The 19,815-nt window shown below is 39.2% G+C and overlaps 1 protein-coding gene and 1 pseudogene across 3 annotated transcripts in view; both read left to right on the top strand.

The window, feature by feature from the left end:
• EPM2A (EPM2A glucan phosphatase, laforin) overlaps positions 1–19,815 on the top strand; it is a 107,222-nt gene that overhangs the window by 6,012 nt on the left and 81,395 nt on the right. The window lies entirely within an intron of this gene.
• LOC102967835 lies at positions 14,701–17,382 on the top strand (annotated as a pseudogene).

Genomic DNA, 19,815 nt, shown 5'->3' with positions numbered 1-19,815 from the left:
CTATTGCTACACATCTTCATCGGCAATTGATTTTGTTAATTTTTTGGATTTTAACTATTCTTACAGGTGTGCAGTAGTCTCTGAGTTTTAAATTTTTAATGTTTATTTTTGAAAAGGAGAGAGTGTGAGTGGGGGAGGGGCATAGAGAGAAAGAGGGAGACACAGAGTCTGAAGCAGGCTCCAGGCTCTGAGCCTTCGGCACAGAGCCCCATGCGGGGCTCGAACTCACAAATTGCAAGAATATGACCTGAGCTGAAGTCAGAGGCTTAACCGACTGAGCCACCCAGGCTCCCCTGATTTTTAAATTTTTAAAAAATGTTTATTTATTATTTTTGAGAGAGACAGAGCATGAGCAGGGGAGGGGCAGAGAGAGAGAGGGAGACAGAATCTGAAGCAGGCTCCAGGCTCTGTGCTGTCCGATGCAGGGCTCAAACTCACGAACCATGAGATCATGACCTGAGCCGAAGTCGGACACTTAACCAATTGAGCCACCCAGGCACCCCTCTGATTTTTTAAATTAGCAATTCCCTAATAATAAATGATGTGAAGCATCTTTTTATATGCTTATTTGTCATCTGTAATGTCTTTAATTGGGTGTCTGCTCAGATCTCTTCTCCACTTTTTAGGTAGGTTGTTTGTTTTCTTATTGCTGACTTTTAACAGTTCTTTGAATATTTGGATACAATTCTAAAGTGATAGGTGATTTGCAAATATTTCCTCCCTGTCACCTGTCTTTTCATTTTCTTAACAGTATTATATACAATGTAAACCTTTAAACTTTAATGCAGTCCAACTTTTTTTTTTTTCTTTTATGGATTGTGCTTTTGGTTTTGAATAAAAAACTCATTTCTAAGTCCAGGTTACCTAGATTTCCTTCAGTGTTATCTTCTAGAAGCTTTCTATAGTTTGGTATGTTACATGTAGGTGTATAATCCATTTTGTGTTAATTTTTATTTATGATACAAAGCCTGTGTCTAGGTTCTTTTTTGGTTTTCATGTGGGCATCCAATTGTTCCAGCCCTATTTGTTGAAAACTTTGTCTTTCCTTTTTTGATGTGCCTTTTAAAACTCAGTTGACTGTATTTGCACTGCTCTATGTGCCCATTCTTTCACCCACATCACACTGGGTTGGTTACGGTAGTTTTAGGCTAATCTTGAGATATTGATAGTATGGACCCTCCATCTTTGTTTTCTTCAGTATTGTGTTGAGTCTTTTTGATGTTTTGCCTTTTCACTTACATTTTAGAATCAATTTGTTGTTATTACAAAATAGCTTGCTGTGATTTGGTTGGGATTGCATTGACTATATATCAAGTTTACAAAAATTGACATCTTAACAGTACTGAGTCTTTTAATCTATGAACCTGGAATATGTCTCCATTTAATTAGGTCTTCTTTGATTTCTTTCATTAGTGTTTTGTAGTTGTTCACATACAGATCCTGTACGTGTTTTGTTAGATTTATACATTGTTTTTGGGAGGGGTGTTATTTTAAAGGGTGTATTTAAAAACTTTTCCATTTTATTTTATTTTTTTATTAAAAATTTTTTTTTAATGTTCATTTATTTCTGAGACAGAGACAGAGCATGAGTGGAGGAGGGGCAGAGAGAGAGGGAGATACAGAATCAGAAGCAAGCTCCAGGCTCTGAGCTGTCAGCATAGAGCCCAAAGTGGGGCTTGAACCCATGAACCATGAGATCATGACCTGAGCTGAAGTTGGTCGCTCAACCGACTGAGCCACCCAGGCGCCCCAAAACACTTTTCAATTTTAAATTTCAATTGTTCATTGCTGATACATAGAAGGAAATTGACTTCCATATCTATTGATATTTGTTTGGATGCTGGACATTGTGGTTTTACATTGTTTTAGAATTTCAAATTTTTTTTTCTGGCAGTTATTTGTGAATTAGTTACCTTTGAAGTTTATCTCGAAGTTTTATAAGGTTTATATAGGTATATAGTAGTTTTTAGTGTAGGGCTAAATTAGCCCCACTACTAAACAATGACCCTTCTAATGTGCTCTTTTGAATGCCCCATGTATTAAATAAGATCTCCTCACCCTGATGGAAATGCACATGTTTCTCCGTTCTGTATTAGCTCTGCCAAGTCTTTAGCATACAATATTCAGAAATTTACTCTGTTTTTTGTATGGCTTGCCATTTGTCCTTTGTATGGCTCTATCAAATTTCATTTTATGCATCCACAGATTGGCACGAAGCTGAAGAATCTAGGAGACTTTTGTGAAGATTTATCAAACTCTTTCTCTTCATTGCTTTCTCATTTCCGCAATTTGTTCTTACAAATTCTACTCACCCTGTTCTCCCCATATTTGTATTTCTGTTTTCTCAATTATAGGTACCATTAAGTTCTATTTGGAATCCTGTCCCTGTGTCATGGTTCAGAAATTCTCTATAAGTAGAAATCCATGGCATTCATATTGTTCGCCTTGTTTCTTTCTCTTCTCTCAGAAATTATAGTCCTGTGCTGCCTTTTGTTCAGCATTTGAAAGCAGTTGTTTCATATATTGTGCCGTTGTTTTAGTTGTTACTTTAACAGGAAAGAGAAGAAGTCTTGGACTGATTTTTAAAAGTTTGCAGGTAGATATTTTTCTAGCATATTTTTAAAAATTTTGCAGAACAATTCTTTTTTAAAATATGTTTATTGGGGCGCCTGGGTGGCGCAGTCGGTTAAGCGTCCGACTTCAGCCAGGTCACGATCTCGTGGTCCGTGAGTTCGAGCCCCGCGTCAGGCTCTGGGCTGATGGCTCGGAGCCTGGAGCCTGTTTCCGACTCTGTGTCTCCCTCTCTCTCTGCTCCTCCCCCGTTCATGCTCTGTCTCTCTCTGTCCCAAAAATAAAAAACGTTGAAAAAAAAAATTTAAAAAAAATTAAAAAAAAAAAAATAAAATATGTTTATTTATTTTTGAGAAAGAGAGAGAAAGAGCCAGCACAGAGCCCGGCTTGGGGCTCAAACTCACGAACTGTGAGATCATGACCTGAGCTGAAATCAAGAATTAGATGCTTAACCAACTGAGCCACCCAGATGCCCCACAAAATAATTCTTGATTTTGTGGTTTATTTCTAATATATTTATGTGTGTGTGTATTTATATGTACATGGATTCACACACATACAGAGTCTAATATATGTATTTTTCTTGTTAAAATTAGGTTGTTTTCCTGGTTTTCTTTTTTTTTTTTAATCAAAAAAAAATTTTTTTTTAACATTTCTTCACCTTTGAAAGACAGAGAGAGACAGAGTGCGAATGGGGAAGGGGCAGAGAGAGAGGGAGACACAGAATCCGAAGCAGGCTCCGGGCTGCAAGCTGTCAGCATGGAGCCCAATGCGGGGCTCAAACTCACAGACCGCAAGATCATGACCTGAGCTGAAGTCAGCCGCCCAACCGACTGAGCTACCCAGGCACCCCTCCTTGTTTTCTTTAATGCTGAAAATCCTTAACTCTTTACTTAGAACCTGGCATTAAATTTTGTCCCTACTCAGTAACACTCTGTCTCGGTTTATGGTTTTAGATGTTAATGGCCGTAAGTTCAACATTCAAATTATCACTATTTTTACTCCACTCTTTTTTTCTTTTCAAAAATTAATTTATCTTCATTTCATATTACTTTTTGTGCCACAACAATGATTATGTTAAAGTAGAAATGACATGAACATTTCTAATTTTTAAATAATCTATTATAATTTAAGGAGATTAAACAAATCACCATGCATAACTTTATATTTTAAGATAATGTATTAGTTTTCTAGGGGTACCATAACAAATTACCACAGACTGGATGACTTAAACAACAGATTTATTTTCTCATAGTTCTGGAGGCTAGAAGTCCCAAATCAGAGTTTCAGCAGGATTGGTTTCTTCTGAGGTGTGTGAGGGAAAGATCTGTCCAAGGCCTTTCTCCGTGGCTTGTAGATGGTCATCTTTTCCCTAATCCTTACTTGATCTTCTCTCTATGTATCTCTCTGTCCAAATTTTCTCTCTTTATGAGGACACCAGTCACATTGCATTAATGCCTATCCCAGTGACTTCATTTTAAAGTTGACTACTACTGTAAAGGTACTGTTTCGAAATAAGATAATATTCAGAAGAACTGAAGGGTAGGATCTCAACATATGAATTTTTGGGGACACAATTCAACCCACAACGTGTAGTAAATTTTTTCTAATATCTAATTCGTTATTATTAACATTCTAAATTATTAAAGAAGGTTATCAGTTGTCTTTGGGTGGGAAAACTTGCCCTATGCCTACTTCACTGTTTTCTATACTCTAGATAAAAGACATGTATTTAGAAGGTAATATGAAGGGATACCATAGCACAGTGGAAAGAACAAGTGTTTGGAATAGGATAAACTCTGATCAGACATCAGATTCTGCCACAGACTTGTATAACCTTATATAAATTACTTAACCCCATAACTTTGTTTGCTTCCTTTCTAAAAAGGGATGATTAAAAACTGTACTAGGGTTGTTACGAGGACTAGTTCATAAAGTGCCTAGAAGAAAGTAGTAGCTATCACTTTGAAATAGCCAACAATTTATAGCAGCTGAATTACCTTGGTCTTTTCATTTTCAATACAAAATTCATTGATCTTGAAGAAAGTTTATGTTCATAGAAGCAGCAGTTTTGTGTAATATTTGACTAATCCATACAATGGATTATATTCTAGATTATGCTACATCTCCCAATATTACTTGCCTTTCCCATTTCTACTTCTGCTTCTACTCCAGCTATGCTATACCTTGGGGAAGACTTGGTTTGAGTGGAGGATAGATGGACATGTACTGAATAAGAGATATCATCCACATTGCAGCTGAGTTTTGTGGATACAGTGCACTCAATTTTAATTGGATAAACTTTGAGTAGAAGAACAATCTCCGAAGTATGACCTTGGTCCTTTGTTTCATCCATTATGAGGTGAGAGTCTTTCAAGAACATAGTTTTGCTTACTACACTCAAAGGAACCATCAAAAAGGAAGGAATCAAAGTTAAGGAATCATTAAAAAGGCAGTACACACAGAGGGGCCTGGTAGAGCATTACAGGAGAATAGTGTAATGAGATAGGAATGACAAGGATAAGGAAACCTTTGAAGAGTGACATATGACATGGTCAAGGAAGATTTATTTTGGTAATAGTTTATTACTGTTGAATGAAAAATTCCACCTAAAAATTATAATGAAACTTTACTGTTTCTTGGTCACCTGAAATTATTGTACGATGATTTCATTTTATGATGGAGAAAGTGGGGTCCAAAGAGGTTTAGTGGATAATCTAAGCTCACACGGTGCTAACCTATGGGAAACGCTGGCTGTGGGAAACAGCTTCTTTTAGGCATGATTCAGCACTAAGCAGGGCATGGGAATTTGGTGAATGAATTTTAATATCCCATCTACAAACTCTTAACTGTGGGACTTCACAGATGAGAAAGAGTTCGTGCTGGCTGTGTAAGATCTGGGATATCTCTGTATTATCGGCGAGAAGGGAATTGACAGAGAATGAGAAAGAATGGGGAAGTGAGTTGATACTCTACTTACTCCAAATGATCCTTCTCTTGACATTCTCTTGGTGGCTCCCCAACTCCTTTTTCTTGAGAGCATTCTTTTTTGTGTTGTATCAGCCAAAATGACCCGAATTTTTAATAACATCAAGAAGGATCTTCAAACCAAAATGGCAAGCATTTCCTTGCCTTGTGGATCCAAACCAGTTGTACTAGACAGGAGGAAAATAATCCAGGAGTAGATATTATTGCAGTTTCTTATTCAGTCTCCTCTAGTACCTGATCCTCTATCATTTGCCAGAGAGTTAATGAGAGCTGAAATGAAAATTCTTGCTGCTTTTATACGATTTGTTCATGTCCCCTAGAAGCAGAATGAGGTTCTAGTTTTAGGGTAGGTTAAAGAAAAAATATTGTCGCATGCTCACACAGTGTGGAGGGAGAAAAGTTATGAACTTTTTCTTTTTAAAGGTGGTACATCGACTACAATCTTAAAAATGTTCTTTGCTGCTCCTAAAGAAACAAAATAATCAGTTGGATAAAGCATTAATTTAAACAAGTGTAGGGGCACAAGTATAGGGTTAAGCATCCGACTCGATTTTGGCTCAGGTCATCATCTCATGGTTTGTGAGTTTGAGCCCCGTGTTGGGATCTGCGTGGGCAGTGTGGAGTCTGCTTGGGATTTTCTCTCTCTCCCTATCTCTCTGCCCTTCCCTTGCTTGCTCTCTGTCTCAAAATAAAAAATACTAAGAAAATAATTTAAAAATTTTAAACAAGTATAACATACTTTATGTTGTTTAATTTGGGAAAATAAAATGCATATAGTGGAGATTTTATATTTCACTGTGTTTCTTTGTGTAAAAATAATGCTTAAGAGTATTTGGGATGCGAGAGGGAATGAGGAAAAGATTTACAGTTGGACTTAATGAGATGAGAAGCGTCAGAGGAGATTTCAGCTTTCTGCAAAAGACTCAGGCTCTGCTGGCAGGTCAGGTCCCCCTCGCTGGGCGTCTCTTAGATCTCGCTATCGGCTTCTGTACAGGAAGGCTCATTAAAATGTTCTGTTATTCCGAGATCCTCAACTTGAATATTGTTATCTGGACAGTTCTCTGTTTTTTGCTCCGATGGTGGGATCCTGGGCTGCGTCCAGCCAGCGTAGGTCTGTAGTACAGCCAGTATGCACCGAGTGAGAAGCTTAACATTTTCAGTTCTATGACCTTCATGTTTTTAACTGTTAAATCATAATGTCACGTTAACATAACATAGAGCTTTATCCTGAATTTTAGCTAATTAAACCATAGAGAATTAGATAAACGGTTACTGTGAAATCATTTTCTTTTCAGTTTAGTAAACTATAATTTTATATTATAGTTATTATATTATATTATATTATTATATTATAATTATATTATAATGATGTAATATATTATGTTATATTGTATTGTCATAATTCTATATTATGTCCATGAGCAAAGAAGATTTTTATCAACATTTCACTTATGATTGCCAAAATTTCTGGATGCTGTATTTGTAGATTTTATGAACTATTTGTGCCTTTGGAAAAAGTTACTATAGCATTTAGATTCATGTCTTTTGCTATAAAGTACCAATTTATTACCTTCATCATTGACTGAAATCACTAAAAAATCTATTTGAGGAGCGTGACGACCGTTACCCAGAACAATTCCAGAGCTGGAGAAATTTTGGACTCCCATTCACCGAAGATTGTATTTGGAGGTTACACTGTTATTTCCATGATCTTCTATTCAGAGCTAATCTCAATATAGTGTACTAAGTTCTGAGGTGGTGCGGATTCTGAATGTTGAATACAGAAACATGTTGGCTTAAAGCATCGCTTTAACACTAGTTCAGAATAATTATGAAGAAGTATTGAGCTAATACATACGAATATGCTTTGTAAATGGAAGTAATAATTATTTTATATTAAAATATTGACAGGATTTTATCACTGGCTTATTTATATTTATCGTTTTTTAGTGATATTTCGCATTTGTTTGCAATGAGGGAGTATCCTATAAAAATTTTCTTAGAAAAGCACTTTACCCCCGAACTGTGTATACATTTTTGCAAAAGCTTCAGTCTTTACTTACTCTGCTTGGAAATTTGAATCTGCAATTTTTACTTGATGATGTCTTTTGATTGTAGTTGAAGAGGTTTTATTATTTTTCAGAGAGATGCACTTAGAATTCATTAGTGAATCGATCTAATTAGGTGTGAGGAATGTAGAGAGACATCATCCAAATCAGACTTAAAACAGGGAACTCTTTTAGGTACTCTGCTATTACAAAGATGAAAAAAATACTATGAAAATAAAAATGTATTAATTTCACTAAACTTCACATTTTAGTCTTGTTTAAAACCTTACTTTGGTATTAGCCATTGAGAAAGGATGTATATAACTTTCCCTTCCTCAATTAGAAAAAAATTCTAACAAATCAGAATAGGTGTTTGATTCACATATTCAACTCAACACAATTTTGAGGCTCAGTTATCCACTTGGAATTGTAATAGGTGCTTGGAAACAACAGTGAAAAATTCACAGCTCTTGAACTTAAGAGATTTACATTCTAGCTGAGAAGACAAAGATTTATAATCAAGGAGGGACCGTGACAGAAATCTGAAAATCTATATGCAGTGATGCGGAGGAAGTTCATCCCAGTAAGAATTCAGGAATGGGAGAGGGGTCAGGGAAGTCTTTATAGAAGGGATAGTGTTTTAAACAAACCTGGTATTTAAAGAAAGATAGGATCTTCCCTCATTATTTTTTTCTGTAATTGTGAAAGTAAAAGCATCAGAATTATTTTTAGAAATCAGCCAGATGTGAGAATCATGGTTTTATTAGAGTGACAAGGGAAAAGCCGAAGTCTGGGGTTCAAAGGCATTTAAGTTTTTAGGCCTTTTGTGATAGGACTCCCTGGAAGGCCTGTGATGGGTGGCTGAGCTGTACAGGGGAGAGTGCTTTGGGGGCAGCTGGTGAGGGAGGTGGGAATGAGGACTGCAGGAGGGAGGGGGGCATCCTCTGTGCGGGGGTGAGTAGGGCCTTCTTTCCTGAGGCCTGGAGGACTGAGGCAGGGACAGCCTTTCTCTCTGCTTTGTTCATTTTGAGCCACTGCTGTTGGCATCTTTTCTTTTTCTGCAAGTGTAACTCAGGGAACTCTGTAGTGAATTTTCTAGATGCATCAGTGATTCCCTAACCTGACTGAGCATTAGGATCACCTGGTGCATTAATTCGTTAATATACAGAGCAATATTGATTTCAGAAGTAGAATTCAGTGATTCCTCATTTATATACAACACCCAGTGCTCATCACAACAGGTGCCCTTTTTAATACCCATCACCCATCTAACCCATTCCTCACCTGCTTCCCTCCATCAACCCTCAGTTTGTTTTCTATCATTGAGTCTCTTGTGGTTTGTTTCCCTCTCTTCTCCCCCCCTCCCCCGCCCCCACGCTTCCCATCTGTTCATCTGTTTTGTTTTTTAAATTCCCCATATGAGGAGGGATACCTGGGTGGCTCAGTCAGTTAAGTGTCTGACTTCAGCTCAGGTCATGATCTCATGGTTCCTGAGTTTGAGCCCTGCATTGGGCTCTCTGCTGTCAGCACAAAGTCCACTTCAGATCTTCTGTCCCCCTCTCTCTTTACCCCTCCCCGCTCACATTTTCTCTCTCTCTCTCTCAAATATAAACATTAAAAAATAAATTCCACATATGAGTGAAATCATATGATATTTGTCTTTATCTGATTGACTTATTTCACTTAGCTTAATACATTCTAGCTCCATCCATGTCATTGCAAATGGCAAGATTTCATTCCTTTTGATGGCTAATTTCCAGTATGTGTATGTGTGTATATATATATATATATATATACATATATATACATATATATACACGTGTGTGTGTGTGTGTATGTGTGTATATATATATATACACACACACACACACACACACACACACGCATCTTTATCCATTCAGCAGTCGATGGACATCTGTACTCTCTCCATAGTATGGCTATTATTGATAATGCTGCTATAAACATTGGGCTGCATGTATGCCTTCAAATCTGTATTTTTGTATCCTTTGGGTGAATATCTAATAGTGCAACTGCTGGATCGTAGCATTGTTCTATTTTTTTTTTTAACATTTATTAATTTTTGAGACACAGAGACAGAGCATGAGCAGGAGAGGAGCAGAGAGTGAGAGACACACAGAATCCGAAGCAGGCTCCAGGCTTTGAGCTGTCAGCACAGGGCCCAACACAGGGCTCGAACCCATGAACCAGGAGATCATGACTTGAGCAGAAGACAGATGCTTAACCAACTGAGCCACCCAGGCACCCCTACTTTTAGTTTTTTGAGGAACCTCCATTCTGTTTTCCAGAGTGACTGTACCAGTTTGCATTCCCACCAACAGTGCAAGAGGGTTTCCCTTTCTTCGCATCCCTGCCAACACCTATTTTTCTTGTGTTGTTAATTTTAGCCATTCTGACAGGTGTGAGGTGGTATCTCATCATGGTTTTGATTTGTATTTCCCTGATTATGAGTAGTGTTGAGCATCTTTTCATGTGTCTGTTAGCCATCTGGATGTCTTCTTCGGAAAAATGTCTTTCATATCTTCTGCCCATTTCTTAACTGGGTTCATTTTTTGGGTGTTGAGTTTGATAAGTTCATTATAGATTTTGGATACTAAAATCATATATGTTAATACAAATTTCTTTTCCCATTTTGTTGGTTGCCTTTTAGTTTTGTTGATTGTTTTCATTGACCTAGTGAGCTTTTAAAATGTTAAAAACATTTTAAAAATGTTTTTATTTGTTTATTTATTTTTGAGAGAGAGAGAGCGCAAGAGAGTGAGCGGGGGAGGGGCAGACAGAGAGGGGAACAGAGGATCTGAAGTGGGCTTTGTGCTGATAGCAGCGAGCCCAATGCAGGGCTCGAACCCACGAACCATGAGATCATGACCTGAGCCACCCAGGTGCCCCAACCTGGTGAGCTTTTTAAACATACAGATTCTTGGGTCAGTTGCAGATTTATGGAATCTCCAAAGGTGGAATCTAGAAATTCATTTATTTAAAAGGAGTTTTATTGAGATCTAAGTTACATGTCATAAAATTCACCCCTTTAAGCGTAAAAATTCAGTGGTTTTTAGTATATTTACGACGTTGTGTAATCAACATTAATTCTCCAACATTTTCACAACAAATCAATCCCCATTTCTCCTTCCTCCATCCTCTGGCAAATGCAGTAATATATTTTCTGTCTCTGTTCATTTGCCTATTCTGAATATTTCATATAAATGGAACCATACAATATGGGGCTCTTTGTAACTGATTATACATTCTTCATTTGTACTTTCATGATTTAAAGACACTAGCTCAGTCACTTAAGTAAGTTTGTAGAAGCATAACTTCTTAGGCTGGGCTGATTACATCATGAACCCCTGGGGTGTGACAAGCATTTCCTAGTCTACATCCTTAAGAGATTTTGATTTAATAGTTCTGAGACTGGCCAGGGACTAAGAATTTTACAGTTTCCCAAGGTACTTTTGAAAACCAGGTGGTTTGGGAGACCACTGTAAGGGATTCTGCAAGTTGCAATAGTTCCATTCAACCCATACCCCACCCCCAGCCACCTCTTTTTATTTTCATCCTACTGCTTCTGTTATGGTTTGGTTTCTTGGCATTTCAGTGGCCTTTTACAAGATCTAACTCCTTTGTGTCCCTTCTCTATTCAGTCCTTCCTCCACGCTGCTACCAGGATTATCTTCCTAAAATACAAATTGGATAGTGTCACATCTATGATTAAAAATTCTTTGATGATTTCTTATTTCCTACAAAATGAATCCAAACTTCTTACTATGACCTTTGAGGCTCCTCACAATCTGTCAGTTATCTACTTTTGTCTGCACTCCTGCCGCTTGCTGAAAACAATCAAGAGTTCCAGCCACCCAGACTCTTTATTTACCCCCAACATTTCATGCAACTCTTTGATAATGCTGTCGCTTTTCTTGGATTTCTGTCACAGTTGTGGCAGTCTTAGATCTGCAATAAACCATGCTACGTTATTCCATTGGCTTTGGTGGAATAATATGAAAATCAGAGGCGGCTTCTTCAAATAATTTATACTTATGATACAGTTCTTAAATACAAATGATTATATGATGTAAAATTATTGAATCTATCTAAACCAAACCTCTGGTTAAGGTACAACACCCATACAGGCATATACTTATTTCCTTGGATTAGGGATACAGGGGATTAGTACCTTAATCTCTATGGGGTGTCTGCCATGGTCCATTGGTGGCATTGTAGGACAGATTGCTTTCTTTTTCTCTGGCAGCTGCCGAGGCCATTCGTGTTGGTTGGATTCAGTATGAAGGCTTTCATTAGAGCTTCTGGTCAGAGGCTCAACCTTCCAGCATTAGCAACGGGAAGGAATACTATGCACTCTTCCAACTGGAGATCTTATGGAGCTATGAAAATAGTAGCACACAGTTTAGTGAACTCACATAGTTTTAGTCATATACAGTAAAACTTTGGATTGCAAGTAATTTGTCCTGTGAGCGTTCTGCAAGATGAGCAAACATTTCTAATAAATTTTAACTTGATAAATGAACGATGTCTTGCAATATGAGTAGTATGTGATGCTGAATGTCACATGATACAACTGAGCCACTGGTTCTCATTCTCTCTCTCTCCCTCTCTCCTTCTCTCTCTCTCTCTCTCTCTCTCTGTGGGATTGTGAGTGATCATCTCCCATGCTCAGATGTTTGGTCTCAGGCCGCGGTGTTAGGCAGAAATAAGTGATTTTTCAGAACGTTGGAAGGTGCCCACAACTGGCACTAGTGTATTTTCTGTCACTTAAAAGCACCCATGGACCGTCCTTTGCTTTTCCATACCAGAGTCAGCTAGGAGTGCTTTGCTTCCTTCTATGTCAGGCTGCCTGCAGATACAGACCCTTTGCTGCCTTATTGCCACTTACATTAAATGCAGTATATGACAAGAGTTTATTAATACTGTACTGTAGTCAACATCCATGAGAGCGTGTACAATGGCCCTCATGCAGAAAACGGTTGAAAAGAAAGGCAGTAAGAAGAAGGAGATGACTACAGTGGAAGTTAAGAAAGAAAGAAATCGAGAAGTACGAATGAGGTATGCGAGTGGCTGAAATTGCAAGATATTATAAGAAATCCACATCTGCATCTTGTCTGCAGAGGAGGCGGAGAAAAAAGCGGACGAATCCCTTACTTCAAATGAGATTAGGGAGATATGTAAAATGTGGGAAACAGTGCCAAATTTTGTAGAAAAGCACCACCTGAATAAGGCCGTAGCAGTGTGAGCAATGAATCTATTCAACAACAACGCAATGTCACATTTTCACAAAATCCTCGAAAGGAGGCAAAAACAAATGTCGTTGGATAGATTCCTTGTTAACGTTGCAAGAAAAGAAAAAGATTCCATTGGGCCAATAGACAGCAGTGATTTCTGTGAGTGATAGAGGAAGTTGTCCTACACAGTAACCCTCCTCTCTCTCGTCTCCCTCGCAGCAGCCACGAAGGTTTTCAAAGTTAAGTGCAGGTTAATTTGTTTATTTTTCTTTATATTTTGTATTTTTTATTATTTTGTATTATATTACAGTATTGTAATCATTTTTAAGTGTTTTTTTTTCTTACTTTTTTGAGAGAGCATGAGTGGGGAGTGTCAGGGAGAGAGGGGGACGGAAGATCCAAAGCAGACCTGGTGCTGACAAGCTGACAGTAGCAAGCCCAATGTGGGGCTTGAACTCATGAACTATGAGATCATGACCTGAGTCAAAATTGGACGATCAACTGACTGAGCCACCCAGGTATCCCTATTGTAACCATTTTTATATGAATATTTTTGGGTTGTGGAACGAATCATCTGAGTTTCCATTATTTCTTATGGGGAAATTTGCCTTGATATAGAAGTGTTTTGGATTACAAGCATGTTTCTGGAATGAATTATGCTCGAAAACCAAGGTTTTACTGTATACGATTAGTGCCTATACTAGCTCTGTTGCCCCACTCAACTGGTTGTGGGTTTGACATACATTTGAGTTAGGCAGCCCTGACATGTTGATCAGGGATATAATTTGTGTACCACTCCCACCTCCATGGCTATGGTTTTATTTATAGGTACATTGAGCAACCCTGCCATATTGCTTCTGATCAGATGTGGTATCCTGCAGTAGAAACAGGCAGCTTTCAGGACTTTGTGCTGATAAAATACTGTGTCAGTACTGGGACTTGGGACCATAAATCAGAGTTATAAACATTCGAAATACGTTTCTACTTGTCTAATACATACTCGTGTAGATCTCATGTGTCTGACATCTACATACTCCAAGTCCTCTGGCCTTCTATGATAACCCTTTCTTTTAACTGCTTGAATTCCCATCTAGCAGACTGAGAGATCTGACCTCTGTCCTTTATGTTACCCAGAACCACCTTTCCTCAGCATATTTGGAAAAGGTGGGGTAAGGCATGCTGTTAATTGTTTGCCAGTGTTCACATCCTCCCCCTCTGGGTGAATTATTCTTCTTTGCTCTGTTGAAGAAGAATATCTTTGTCATATGGCTTGCTTTGGTTAATAAAATATAAGAGGAAATGATGTGTGTCACTTCCTATTGCTTTGCCGTACTCCTTTCTCTCTGCCAAGAGATTACTATTGATGTTCCAAATAGTGACTGCTCTGTCTGATGATCCCAGCCTGAAGATGATGAAATGTGAAGAATGGCCCTTGCTTAGCCAATCCACAGTGAACTCCAGCCCAGGCAAGAAATAAACCTTTGCTCTTCTAGGAGACCTGATAACTTAGGTGTTTATTATCATAGCATGCCCTACGATCTAAAACAATGCCTAGCATTTGGCGGGTGTTCATTAAATACTTGATGAATGAATGAGCTTGAGCAAGGTACTTTCCAGGTGTCTCAAACTGCTATACTAAAACTGTCTTCTCATCTTCAGTATGGTCCTGGACTAGTGAATAATAGAAATCCACTATTGTCTTAAAGCAACAGTGTCTAAAAGACATTTCAGGGGGACAAAAACATTATTTCAAGTTGAAGGAGACATGCATATGATCTAGAATAGAGCACAAATCTCACAGGAATTTTTAAGGGAAAAATACAAGTCTTCCAAGAATTTTCATGACAGTATGGGGTACTGCTTCAAGCTATGTTCCCAAGACCCCTTGGAGATGTTTGAGAAGCTTTGATAATCGCCAAGTCTCTGTTTTCTCTTCTCTGAAATACTTCCTGGCTGGAGACCTCACTGCCACCATCTCTAAGACGGCCGTGACCCTGATCAGCGGGCACAGTGGCTGCTGCAGGTGCGAGCAGATTGCCGCCAACCAGCGGTGCAAGGGCATCGCAGACTGCATCGTGCGCATCCCCCAGGAGCAGGGCGTGCTGCCCTGACCTGGCCAACGTCATCCGCTACTTCCCCACACAGCCCTCAACCTGGCCTTCCGGGATAAGTACAAGCAGATCTTCCTGGAGGGGGGAGGGGCGTGGACAAGCGCACGCAGTTCTGGAGTTATTTTGCCGGTGATCTGGCCTCAGGTGGGGCACCTGGAGCCACCTCCCTCTGCTTCATGCCCCCCCCCCCCCCCCGCGGGATTTCGCCAGAACCCAAGTGGCAGCCGACATGGGGAAGTCCGAGCAGGAGTTCAAAGGCCTGGGGGACTGTCTGGTAAAGATGACCAGGCACCGGGGCCTGGACCACGGCTTCAGTGTCTGGGGCAGGGCATCACCATTGTCCACCCGGCGGCCTACTTCGGCGTGTACGACCCAGCCGAAGGCACGCTCCCGGGCCCCAGGAACACCCCCAGACCGTGACAGCCGTGGCAGGCGGGCTCTCCTGCCCCTTCGACACCGTGCAGTTGCGGGTGATGATGCGGTGGGGGCACAAAGGAGCTGACGTTACATACGAGGGGACCCTCGACTGCTGGTGGAAACCTTCCATGACGAAGGGGGCAAAACCTTATTCAAGGGCACATGGTCCAATGTCCTGGGGGCCAGGGTGCGCCTTTGTGCTGGTTCTGTACGCGAGCTGAAGAAAGTCATAGCGGTGTGCTTCCCAGACACGGGGACCAAGGTCATCACGTAGAATACTTATGTTAGGGACCACTGATATTCCAGAAATTCCAGTGTCCTTGTCCCGGCCAGATCACGTATAGAGGACTGGGGAAGGTTCTAAAAGGAGCTCTTTGCGATGGACCATTGGCACCAGATTCCATGTATTGGTTGTGGAGGCTGGGGGTGGGAAGGGGATTTAGGACCTCTTCCTGAGTCCACAGGCAGTTCTGCCACACTGACCCTAGAGTCCAGGTGGTTGTGGGACCTTAGTTGTGTTTAAGCACTTAATTTAAGAATCATGTCTCGGTTTGTACTTAAGCACTGTTCTCTTTTGCACAGCCGAATGTTTGCAATTATGTTTCATGTCCAGCATTCTCCTGCAAAACCACAAAAACTGGGACACAGAGAAAAAACAAAACAAAAGAAAATAAAACTCTTGTTTGGACAAGAGTAGGCAGAGGGTCTTTCAGGAGGGCTCCGTGGTATAAGCATCCTTGGGCTCCAGTGAACATAGGGCTCTGTCAAGTCGCTTAATCCACTAGAACCTCAGACTCAGGAAAAGATGTGCTTACACAGTTGCTGTCTGTCCCACTGGACTTTTATTTTTGAGGAATAATATATTTGAAAGTACTTTGAAAATCACTAAGCTTTATCATTCCAATTAAAAATTGATAGGGAATTTTTGTAGTCTTTTCAAATTTCAAGATTTTATTTATGTTATAATTCCACTGGGTGGCAGTATTTCACTTGTACTCTACTATAATTCTATAGTTTGTGTATAATCTCAGAAAAAAAAGAAAAGAATTTAATCACAATCTCATTATCTCCCCAACTTATCTTTCCACTTTCTCCTCCTGTGTACTCCCTATCTCCCAAAAGAATTCTGAGAAACAGTCACCATTCATTTAAAAAAGATTTAATGACATAAATGTGAGGACAGTCACCGTAAGAGAGAGGTTTGTCCAGAACTTCTGCTTCATTTGGGAGGAAGTGTTAGATAGCTTAATTTTGTTCAGATGTAAGCAAATTACTTTGATGTAGGTAATTAAAACCAGTTGAAAATCACCTATAAAAATCTTGCCACTGGCTTTTTTGTGAATGCTTTAACAATGACTTTTTTAAAAAATAAACTCATTTGGACATTTTTGACTGATATTATCATGGATGCTTGCTTATTTTATCCTGTGTATCATAAGATCATAAAGTTGTTGTGCAGATTCCTTTGATGTCTATGACGTGTTTGAGAAACACTTTATCATGGTTTCATATCAGTTAACTTTGTGTCAGAATTTCTTAGAGAATCAATTCTACAAGATAAGTTAAATAAGACAAGTACCCTTATAAATCTTGGTAAGTGATTCCTTGCTGACTTCTGTTAATATTGAGGCTTCAATGTAAGTGGCAGGCTAGGTCTCCTGGAGTAGTCTTGTTCTGTAGCATGGAAAAAGTAAAAATTCTTTAGCAACATGGTGGAATGCTAGTTTTCACCTGTAAAGAGACCGTCAATATGATTTTTATACGTCCGCAAAGACTACATTCTGTATGTACAAGAGAAAGCAGCTAGGTGCTTTGGAAAAATTAGGCTGTTGAAAAGCTGTTTATAAAACTTGATGTAGATAGAGAAATCTTCATTTTTAAATGGTGATTCTTGATGTTTAATTTAAATTTTGTGCCAAATAGATCTTTGCTGTTTTCAGGGAGGAAAAAAAAAAGAATAAGTTAAAAAAATATTTATGTCTAAAGTTGAATTGATATGTTAATGAAAATTTCATCTCTTTCTCTGATGGCCATAATTATAAAGCACAATTCCTTTTTCCACTATACATAATAATGATAAGCTGTATGCACTGTGTGCATGAGCATTTAAAAACATTTTTTGAAGGGCACCTGGTAGCTCAGTCAGGCGTCTGACTTCGGCTTAGGTCAGATCTCACAGCTCATGAGTTCGAGCCCCGCGTCAGGATCTGTGCTGACAACTCAGAGCCTGGAGCCTGCTTCCGATTCTGTGCCTCTCCCCTGCTCATGCTCTGTCTCTCTCTCTCTGTCTCTCTGTCTCTCTCTCAAAAATAAATAAACATTAATTTTTTTTTAATTTTGAGGAAGATTATTCATAGCTTTTCACTGATTCTCAAAGGGACTTATGACTCACAAAAAGATAAAAAAAACCCCACCTTGATATTTCGCCATCATTACATATTTTTAAGGAGCTTTAAAATTGCTTTAGAAGTCTTACCTCATCAAATAACAATCCTCATTTATACAAGGGGAAAAATGGAGGAATGTTGCATCTTAGTTTCAGTAAAGAATTTGAGAAAAATTTCCCAATTTTTTTGTCCCCAAATTGGAAAATGACTGGCTGGCTAATAGACAAGCTAGGTGGATTCACGCTAGTTGTACAGCTGACTGATGAACCAGTAGAACATGAGGGTGAGTGCAAGTGGCTTTTTACAAGTCACTTTATTCTAGATCCTTTCCTGCTAAATCTTTTTATCAGTAATTTAGGACGCATGCTTATCAAGTTTCCTGGTAAGAGATGAACTGGACGAGATAGTAGCTATTTTGTTTGAGAGAAGCAATATTCAAAATTTGAAGTCCCCAAAGTAGGAATAAACCAACAAGAAGAAAATAAAAGTCAAGTCTTATATTTGCACCAATGAGCTATTTTTAAACAGAGAGAACTAAGAGAAATTTGCCTTGAGAACAATTCAAAGTGAAAAGATTTGGATGTTTCAATTAGTTTTAGTTTTAGGGAGAAGCTGGCATGATTCGGGCAGAAATTGGTCAGCATTTATAAACTAGGTGGGTTGTTGAAAAACTCAGTGGTCCTGTCTTTGGAACACATGAGCCCATGTGGAGTCACTGTTACTATAGTTTTGTCTTGAAACATATAGGTCTGGACAAAGCTGTTGTTAAAACGATATGAGCTTCTTTTCGGGGTACATCTGTTTTGTAAGTCAGCCTACAGTTTCAAACTGACAAGAAGGACTGGAAGGGATATGAGAGGAATAGTAGTTAAGAATTCTTACTGAACACCAGCTGTGGTAGGTCCTATGTTAAATCCTTTGAATGGGTTATCTAATGGAATTCTCTCATAACAACCCTGTGAAGGAGCTGGTACCAGGATTCCTTTTTCACAAGTGAGACAATGGAGGCACAGATTGCTTAAAGGGATTTCTCATTTCTGTTTACAGATGGTAAATTCATATAACTTGGAATGGAGTCCCCGTCTGGATCATGAGCCCATGCATTTAACTGTTCTAATATACTGCCTTCCAGAAGAGGAGTATTATGGAGTCAACAGGGGAAAGATTAAACAGAGAGTGGTCACTATCTTTAAGTGCTATAGGCAGGTAAAGAAAGATAAAAAATGAATCTGACAGGAGATGACTTCATTTCAAGTCTTTTTAGTGGAGTGTTGAGGGCAGATGTCAAATTGTAGTGCCCTGGAGATTGAATATTGAAGAAGGGTATATTTGGTGAGGACAGGGCTAGTTAGGGGAAAGAGAAGGTTATAAGAGATGATGGCAGGGCAGCCCACAGGAAAGCTGGAAGAGGAGGGATGGGGAAGGTGTATGGCTAGAAGCAGGAGGAGATTTTGTGTTACAGCAAAGAGGTTCTACGAACCAAACATCTCAAGAACTGGACAAACAGTCTGTTCCTCTCTCCCTCTGTCTTTTGGGCAATTTTCAAGTTTGTAAAGTGCATTAAAATGCTTTCAGTTTTACCGTTGATTTATTTAAAAATACTTTGCAATTCAAATGTAATGCATTGGGTACGTTTGAATAAAATCAGGTAGAGACACGTGGTTCCTTTTCCAAAATGGTTTGCTGGGAAAAGATGACATACATGCTCAAGCCCATCACAGCCACTATCAGTGGCCTAATTAGCATTTGTCCCCCCATGCTTTGTCTGATTTGTCTTGACCGCACTGGGATGAATCATTAGTGCTTTAATCTGTGTGGTTCTCTTATCCCCCCAGGGCTAGCAGTTGGTCTCAGGAGAGCTGTGTCATCTAGCTCTGGTGAATGAGATGCAAGAAGTTTTTTAGGTGTGGTTCCCAGGAGAGCTCTCACGTTTCCCATGAAAAGGAACCTAGGTCCCTCCCCCTTTTTATGACTGGGAAGTGGAGTGTCCGTCCGGTGATGCCTAGGGGTCAGTCTTTGAACATGAGGTGACAAGTGTGAC

The sequence above is a fragment of the Panthera tigris genome, chromosome B2 (assembly GCF_018350195.1).
Source record: "Panthera tigris isolate Pti1 chromosome B2, P.tigris_Pti1_mat1.1, whole genome shotgun sequence".
NCBI lineage: Eukaryota > Metazoa > Chordata > Mammalia > Carnivora > Felidae > Panthera > Panthera tigris.
This window is presented reverse-complemented; position numbering and strand designations above follow the sequence as displayed.